The 8801-nt window shown below is 45.4% G+C and overlaps 1 pseudogene across 1 annotated transcript; it reads right to left on the minus strand.

The window, feature by feature from the left end:
- Positions 1-4800: 4800 nt before the first annotated feature.
- Positions 4801-6575, minus strand: LOC309825382 (TBC1 domain family member 17-like; annotated as a pseudogene). Its single transcript has 2 exons — positions 5694-6575; positions 4801-5613 (listed from the first exon to the last, which is right to left on the minus strand). The product of its transcript is annotated as a TBC1 domain family member 17-like (transcript).
- Positions 6576-8801: the final 2226 nt, after the last annotated feature.

An 8801-nucleotide genomic window follows, 5' to 3' on the forward strand; every position in this document is an offset into this window, starting at 1 on the left:
ATGTAAAACAGATAGCTAGTGGGAAGCAGCCGCATCGCACAGGGAGATCAGCCTGGTGCTTTGTGACCACCTAGAGGGGTGGGATAGGGAGGGTGGGAGGGAGGGAGACCCAAGAGGAAAGAGATATGGTAACATATATATATGTATAACTGATTCACTTTGTTATAAAGCAGAAACTAACACACCATTGTAAAGCAATTATACTCCAATTAAAAAAAAAAGTTTTAACTCATTTATTCATCACTACAATCTGAAGTGGTAGTAGTAGTATCACTCCCATTTTGCAAATGACAGAACCGAGATAGAGAGAGGCTAAGTAATTTTCCAAGATTACACAACTAGAAAGAAGTAGAGTCACCTGGCCCCAGAGTCAGGATATAAAATTATATCTGTTATATGATTAAAACTATTTATAAAGCATATATGTGGAGAGAATACATTAATTCTAAAAAGTGAAAACACTTCTTATACACAACCATATTTCTGCAAGGCTATTGTCTTCTGTGGTCCTCTAACTAGCCATCTAGAAAAACATGATCTTGTTAGGGCTGAAAGTACTGAATGGATTGTGTGGCTCCTCTGGGAACATATGCAGTGTTTTCCTGGCACTGCATGGGTAACCTGCAGGGGTATTAATATAGTTCCCCATTTGTTTTCTCTCTTGTGAATCCAGTTACACACAATTGGAGACCAGAAGAAGTGGCTGATATTGGTGTGGATAAAGTCAAATATAATTCTGCAAGTTGACACTACCTTCGGAGGACTTTGTGGAACCTGAACTTTAGACTCATATAAGACTATATTATGGTAATATTATTATATGGCATTTGATTGCTATTTACAGTTCAAAAATCATTTTCATCATCATCTCATTTGATTTTCACAAAAAGATTGCCTTTATTTTGCACAAGAAGAAAGTGAAGTTCAAAGATCTCTCAAATTTCAGAGCCTGAATCCAAACCCTATTATTCTATTCTTTTATACAGAAGTTGTGATCATACTATATGTGTGTTCATATCTTTATATACATGGATGTACATTATCTGTCTACCTCATGTATCATTATTTATCTGTCCCGTTCTCCTGCAACTTGCTTTTCTCACCTAATAGTACATAATATTCATCTCTCCAAACTAAAATGTAAATCTGACTTGTTCTTCTGTAGTCGCTTATAACCTGTGACCAAATGGATGCATCAGTCTACTCAACCATTCCATTCTTGTGGATGAGTAGGTTGTTTCAAGTTTTTGCTATCACAAATACAATTGCAATAAACATCCTTGTATGTATGTCCTCAGGTACTGGTACTTTAATTTTTACAGGGTTGATTCCCAGAAGTAAAACTGCTGAATCAAAGGATATGAGCTTTTAAAATTTTAATGTATCGTGTCAGATTCCTCTCCAAAAGACTGGGTTAAACACTTTCCCACTGACGATGTCTGGAAGTGCCTGCTTGTCTGCACCCTCACCAGCACTGGGAGTTGTCACTCCAGTCTCTTACAGGATCAATCCTGGTGTTCTGACTTTAAATCTAGGTCTCTGTCTTTTCAATTAAGATGTCTCAAATAACAGAGACTTTGGGCAGATTTTTTTTTTTTTTAACGGTTATCTTTAGGAGATTATTCACAATCTAATAGACTTGGGTTCTGTTAAGATGCTGCTTTTGGCCTCAGCCACTGCTTTGTATACACACAACATATCAATAAATAATAACCATTATGGTCAAACATTAGAGTTGACAGTGCAGTAAGTTATGAACAAATCTCCTCATTAGTAGCACTATTATTTTGGTGTTTGCAGCAATCTAGTAGTCACAGCTAAGTTCAAACAAGAGCCATTACGTATGTAAGACATTTTTAGCTCATTTACTCTGAACTCACTTTGCATACAGGAGCACTTTGCCCACACCATATGGTGTAATGTCACAACAAGATGCAAACTGAAGTGAAGAGGAATAGGACCTCTTTGACATGAGAGTGTATGTGCTTGGATGCTTGTGGCTTTAGAACTGAGTTAACAATTGTTTCTGAATAGATTCAGATTTTAGTTTCTGTCTGAGTGACTCACATATTTTCTTGTTAAAATGGAAGGGCCACTGTCCTAATATATTTATGTATGTCTGTGTTTGCTGATTAGTCAAGAGTTGGAATTGTGACTTGCATCACTGTACTTAATTTCCCTTTTAAAAAATTCCTGTCAAGTATCTCACAAGCTGAGGTTGGGGACTTAATTAATTTGAGTGCTGGATTGGGCAACCTTTAGCTTATCTGGCATCCTTTTACCTTTTTTAAGTAATGGCACCTTGATTTTACTCTGGGGACCCTCCCTCCTCAGCTCCTTCAGTCCATGAGGATGGGGCTTAAGTGTAGCACCTTCCTCCACTCCAGATCGAATACGTTATGTCCCTTTGGTATGTGGTTGGTTCAAGGGTGGGCATGTAACCTAGTTCAGGACAATGACACTCAATTCTGGGACGCTTCCTAGAATTATAGTGAAGAGACAATTTCTCTGTGTAGTGACTGCTAGCTCTAGGCTGAGGTAAGCCTGAGCTACAAGGTCCCCATGAGGACAGGATCTACCTAAGAATGATGCCAACCCAGGAGGTTTGCAGAGCCAACAGGTGGAGAGAAACTAAGGCCTAATACCCCTGGAGCCCCTGGCTCAGTTTTCTGTGGACTTTAGCATTTTGTGAGCCAATAATTTCCCTCTCTCTCCTTATTTTTAACTTTACCCATTTTGAGTTGAACAACTTCCTTTACTTACATCCAAATGAATCCTAACTGATTTAGGTTTTTAAATTGTTTTGATTTTTCTTTTTTTTGTTGTTTCTTTTGGTTTTGATTTTTCTATTGCATTGTTTGTATGATTTTCCAGTGGCTTCACTGTTTCACTGCATAACCAAAGGTATTTTAAAACTATTTATAATGCAAAGTATTAATTAGATTAAAAAAAGAAACATAGGAGCTGAGGGATGAGCTTCTCTTTGTACGTTCCACAAACATAAAGTTAGTGTGTCTTGTTTCTCTAGTTAGTTTGTTTAGCACATTTTTAGGTCAAACGTTGGCATCTGAGTTTCCTTCCTTCTTGGTCAACACTAACAACTTCATGGAATTTTTTTAGGTTTTTAGTTCTTCAGATAATAGCACACAGAAGCTTATTACCATGTAGCACATTAAATATTGCCCTGGGGGCTGAGAATAGAGCAAAAGCTACTGATAGCACTGACTGAAGCCAGTTCCCTTTTGGGGAAATTATTCAGTTGAATCACGAATGATTTCTTAGCTTGCCCTTTATTGTGTCTTGTTCCAGACACCTAAAGCACAGTTTGGAAATTAATATTCTTTCTTCTGAGATGAGATAGATTATATGTTAACTGTCTTATAAGAGTCAATAAGAATGTTTATTGTTTTAGAAATAAGGCATAAGGGTGGGTGGGGAAGACAGTATATTTTCCTCCAAACAGAGCTAAGGGAGGGCAAGTCATCCTCTGTTTAAACCTTATTCTGAAAAATATTTTTTTCAAAAAGAGGAGCCACAGAACATGGTACTTCCCTGGCAGTCCAGTAAAGACTCCGTGCTTCTGCTGCAGGGGGCATGGGTTCTATCCCTGGTTGATGTGGCCCAAAAAACCCACAAAACAAACATTTCTCCAATAGTCTCATGGAGATCACACGTGGAGGCAAGACTGGGAGTCACCTGAAGCACAGACATATGGGCAAGAACTGCACTATAGGACCATGCACATGGAAAAAGAAGTCGTTCCTGAGTGAAAACACTGTAAAACATACTGGAGGAAGCAAACATTCTTAGAAATACCATTGCTATAAACTCTATACTTAAACCATGTCCTATGCAAGGCAAAAGCAAAGAGTAAAAATTGCCTGGAATTAGAAATAAGGGAGGAAATGAGGAAATGACATTCCTCATATAAGGAAACTTATATGACATTCCTCATATAAGGAAACTTATAATGACATTCCTCATATAAGGAAACTTATATGAGGAAATGACACAGGCATGACAAGGATAGTGTGGAGCCCACAGAGTATGATGGACAGTGTAAGGAGAGACCTGGACAGGAACTTTAGAGCAGAGACATTTCTCTCAGCCCTGCTTGGCTAAGTCTTCACCAATTTTCTTTTTTTGGGGGTGGGGGGAGGGGTGGGCGTTAAACATGAGTTTTTCTTTCTCACAGAACAATCTGGTGGGCCGGGTCCCAAGAGTGAGCAGCTCTGCAGGCCCTTCCGTCTCGGTTATGTCCGGGATGTGTTCCCGCACATCCACTAAGTGGCGGTTGCACCTTAATGCCCCATCCTTACTCCTCCAAAAGCCCTAAACTCAGGCAGGTAAGGGAGCCCTGTCTCCACGACCCCCACCACTCACCTCCGGCCTCCTCTTAAACCTTACTGACCGGATCAGGGCCACATGGCCAGACGTCAACCCTGCTGAGGGGTCGGAGGGGACTAGAGGCACCATGCCTCCCCACCCAGGCCCAAGCCAACATGATGGCTCAGCAGGCCCAGGAGGGTTAGGAGTTCGCACCTTCCTCCCCCTCCTCGGGCAGGATCTCCGGGCTGCCGTTTGGTCCGCCTGCGGGCCCGTGTCCTTGCGGGGCGGCGGAGCTGGTGGGGAACGGGTACGGGACAGCGGCGGTGGGGAGTCTGGAGCGAGAGCCTGTGGTGCTCCGAGGACGGCCCAGACCTGGGACCTCCTGCACGTGGTGGGACAGCTCACCGAGGGTTGGGGGTCAGGGAGTGAAAAGTCAGAGGTTTGATGGGGCCTGCGGGCTATCGTGAGGGGTCAGGGACTCACCGGGCAGGTTGTCGGCGGCGGGTAGAGCGCCTCGGCCAGAGTCGGCACGTCCTCCAAGCTCAGCTTTGTGGTCAGCTAGTCTGTGTGCTTGAGGATCTCGCTGGATCCGAAGCCGGAAGGCATGAGGTGGCCCGCTCCACGTCTAGGACGGCGCAGGCCACCAGCAGGTGCAGACTGGGGCCAGGGCGGCCTGTCCACAGCGCCTCCCACGGCCGAAGGACTTCCGGGAAGGGGCATTCCCTCTTGACCCAGAGGAGCAGCCACCGGAAGCAGAAGCAGAGAGAGCCGCAGTCGGGGGGAGTCCCGGAAGTCTCAGAGCGGCGGATCCGGCACCTTCAGGAGTAGCGAGAGTTGTCGCTTCATTATCTCCTCAGAGTTCCCTTGCACGAGCTCCGTGACGCCACAAAAACAGCGGAAGGCATCCACCTCGTCCTGAGAGCCCTAGCAGATCGGGAAGAGAAGATCACTTCTGCCCTGGACGTAGCCGAGCTCGTCATGGTACAGGCAGTCGGGGAGGAGGACGTCGTTCAGCAGGCCCGGCCCTGGGTTCTCGCGACCCTCAGAGAATTTGTTGGTTCTATGAGAGCGGCTCTCGTCTCTGGCCATGAGGCTGCGGTATCCATGCGGCGGTGAGTTCCTCCGCCCCTGCCCAGGCCTCACGGAGTTCCACGGCAGCTTCAGGTGGAAATCCTCATCAGTTTTCTTGCGCACGTGGGCCTTGCTATCCTTGGCAGAGCCCTCCCAGCTGAAGTACCATAGGAGGGACCGCCAAGCCTGGCGCAGTAGGCTGGGGCTCAGACCCTGGGGGAAGCCGCCCCGCCCCCGCGGCGCCGCCAGCCGGCCCTGCCCAGCCCTCCCTGAGGGGGTACTTGGCTCCGCATTCCTGAGAAGAGCCGGGGTCTCAGCTCAGGGACCTGCTGCAGGAGGCCCTCCGGGCACACGCGGTGGGCCCACTCCTCCCCTGTGACCCGAGGCGTCCGCTCTACAAGCGGCCGTGGCCCCAGCTCCCCACAGGAAGTGACCTGCAACCCAGGTGGGGCGCGTATTCAGAGGCCGGAAGAGGGTCGCTGGAGGCCCCGTCCAGGTGTGGCTGCAGGTCTCCCCTGAAGAAGGTGGTCGCGCTGGAGAAGCTGCTGAAGGTGGTGCAGTAGGAATCCTGGAGGAAGCGAGACACCACGTGGGAACGGTCCTGGTTAAAGAGCTGGACGTGATGGAAGGAGTTGGAGAGGGCCGGGGAGGCATAGGGGGAGACGAGGTAGAGGTGGCGGTTCTGTGGAGAGGTGGCCAACAGCAGGTGACGGCTAAAGACACAGAGCAGGGCGCTGGTGCCCCACGGTGGACATGCAGGGCAGGCGGGGAGCCTGTGGCCTGCGTGACCAGGACCGGACAGGCCCAGCTGAGGCCAGACTTTGAACGGCAGATGGCCTTGAGCTCCCCCAGACTTACTCACTAAGAAGACCAGGGCGCCCCTGCGGAAGCTGGGCTCTGCACCTCTCGTGGCTCTGAGTGGCCGGGCCGCAGCTGACCTGTGCTGATGACTGCCCTCTGTGGGGTTTATAGCCGGGGTCAAAGGTCAGTTCCTCGTCAGAAGTGCAGGAGTCATCCCCACTGGTGTCCTTCTTGGAGAAGAGGATTTGAGTGGAATCTCCAGCCTCTCTACAGGAGCCCAGTGCAGGAGGACGTCATTTGTCCTTCTCCACAACACAGATGACGCGGTCCACGAGGGAGTCCGGGTCTTGGTGTTTCCTGGCGTGCAGGTACATGCCTCTTGACCAATTTGTTAATGAGTGGAGTTGACGTAAAGGAAAAATATTTGTAGAATGAGTAGGACTGGCCGTATACTATGTTAGGTAGTTCTGGGTCAGATGCACATTATGTTTTCTTTTGTATGATTTTTGCTTAGGTTAAATGTATAGAACACTGCCTGTAGTTTTTATTCCACAGGAAGGAATCTATCGTTGTAGTTAATCGTTTGTAGTTTCCATGAAATCTTTAGCCTGATGCATCTCTCCTAAGTCGTACAGTTAAGATCCTGATGCTCAGTGTGGGTAGACAAGAAAAGCACACTCCTGGTGGATCGGATGGTCTTGCTGAGGTGATTGCCATGTGGTTGTGCCTCTTGAGCAATCCTGCCAAACAGAGTATTCCAGGAGGTAGTAGGCTGTGTATTTCCAAAGGCACAGATCTGGGCATGTACAAAGCCAAGTCCATGGATGCTCTTTTAAATAGCTAAACTGATTGGTACAAGAAAGTCTCCCTAGTGGTACCTCTGCATCTCCTCTATTCATATGGCTCTCTTCTTTGTCAGTTTCCCCCCGTTTTTTTTTTTTATTGTGGTAAAATGTAAAAAATGTAGAATTTACCATCTTAACCATTTTTAAGTGTTCAGTTCATTGGTATTAAATACATTCATAATGTTGCGCAACCATCACCACCATCCATCTCCAAGGCTCTTTTCATCTTCTAAAACTGAAACTCCATACCCATTAAACAATAACTCCCTATTTCTTCCCCACTCCAGCCCCGGGAACTACCATTCTACTTCCTATCTCTATGATTTTTTTTTTTTTTGGTCTAGCTCTCTTCTTGATAACACTGTAACTGGTCAGGGAGACTACTGTGGGGGTGGGGGGGGGAGTCAGTAACAATATATGGAGCTGTAGGAAAAGCAGCAAGGAAGAATGGGACCTGTACTCTGTCAAGCATCCAGTACAGTTAGTTGGATCACCTTGCACAAGTTCTTTAAGCACTCTGGCCTCAGTTTCCTCATGTGCAAAATGGGGACAATAACAGTACTTACCACATATGATTTTTATGAGGAAGAAGTGGATTAATACATGTAAAATATACAGAGAAGTACCTGGCACATCCTAAGCACGAAGTAAATTTTAGTGATAGTGATCTCTCATTAGGATAATTGTTGCTGGTTAAATTAGCCAGTTCAAACAGAAAGTGAAGTTATAGCTGACACAGCCCCACCAGGCTGTGTGGGACTAGAGACTCAGCTGTGAGGATAGTTTGGTTGTTCCAATGGCCTATATACTATTTCATGTTTATGTCAGCTTTTTCATTTTGTGTAGACTTGCAATATTATTTTCTGTTGAAAGCACCCTATGGCAATGTGAAGGATACAAATAAATCAGCACTTCTCATGTGGAAGGGAACGCATGAGTTCATCACTGAGATTAACAGTCATGTTAGTGACGATATCATTGCCTAGAAAATTTTGGCTGTTACCAGAGAAAGTATCCAAGGAGCTGAGCTATTATTAAATTGCTATTATAGAAATTGATATTTTCTTTTTTTAAATATCTTTATTGGAATATAATTGCTTAACAATGTTGTATTAGTTTCTGCTGTACAATAAAGTGAATCAGCTATATGTATACATATATACTCATATACCCTCCCTCTTGAACCTCCCTCCCACCCTCCCTATCCACCCCTCTAGATCATCATAAAGCTTAGAGCTGATCTCCCTGTGCTATGCAGCAGCTTCCCACTAGCCATCCATTTTACATTTGGTAGTGTATATATGTCAGTGCTACTCTCTCACTTTGTCCCAGCTTCCCCATCCCCCACTGTGTCCTCAAGTCCGTTCTCTATGTCTGCACCTTTATTCCTGCCCTGCCACTATGTTCATCAGTATGGGTTTTTTAGATTCCATATATATGCATTAGCATAGAGTATTTGTTTTTCTCTTTCTGACTTACTTCACTCAGTATGAGAGACTCTAGGTCCATCCACCTCATTGCAAATAACTAAATTTCATTCCTTTTTATGGCTGAGTAATATTCCATTGTATACATGAGTCACATCATCTTTATCCATTCATCTTTCGATGAACATTTAGGCTGCTTCCATGTCTTGGTTATTGTAAATAGTGCTGCAGTGAACATTGTGGTACATGTATCTTTTTGAATTATGGTTTTCTCAGGGTATATGCCCAGTGGTGGGATTGGTGGGTCATATGGTAGTTCTACTTCTAG

Source organism: Grampus griseus, assembly GCF_964374135.1.
Source record: "Grampus griseus genome assembly, chromosome: 7".
Lineage (NCBI taxonomy): Eukaryota > Metazoa > Chordata > Mammalia > Artiodactyla > Delphinidae > Grampus > Grampus griseus.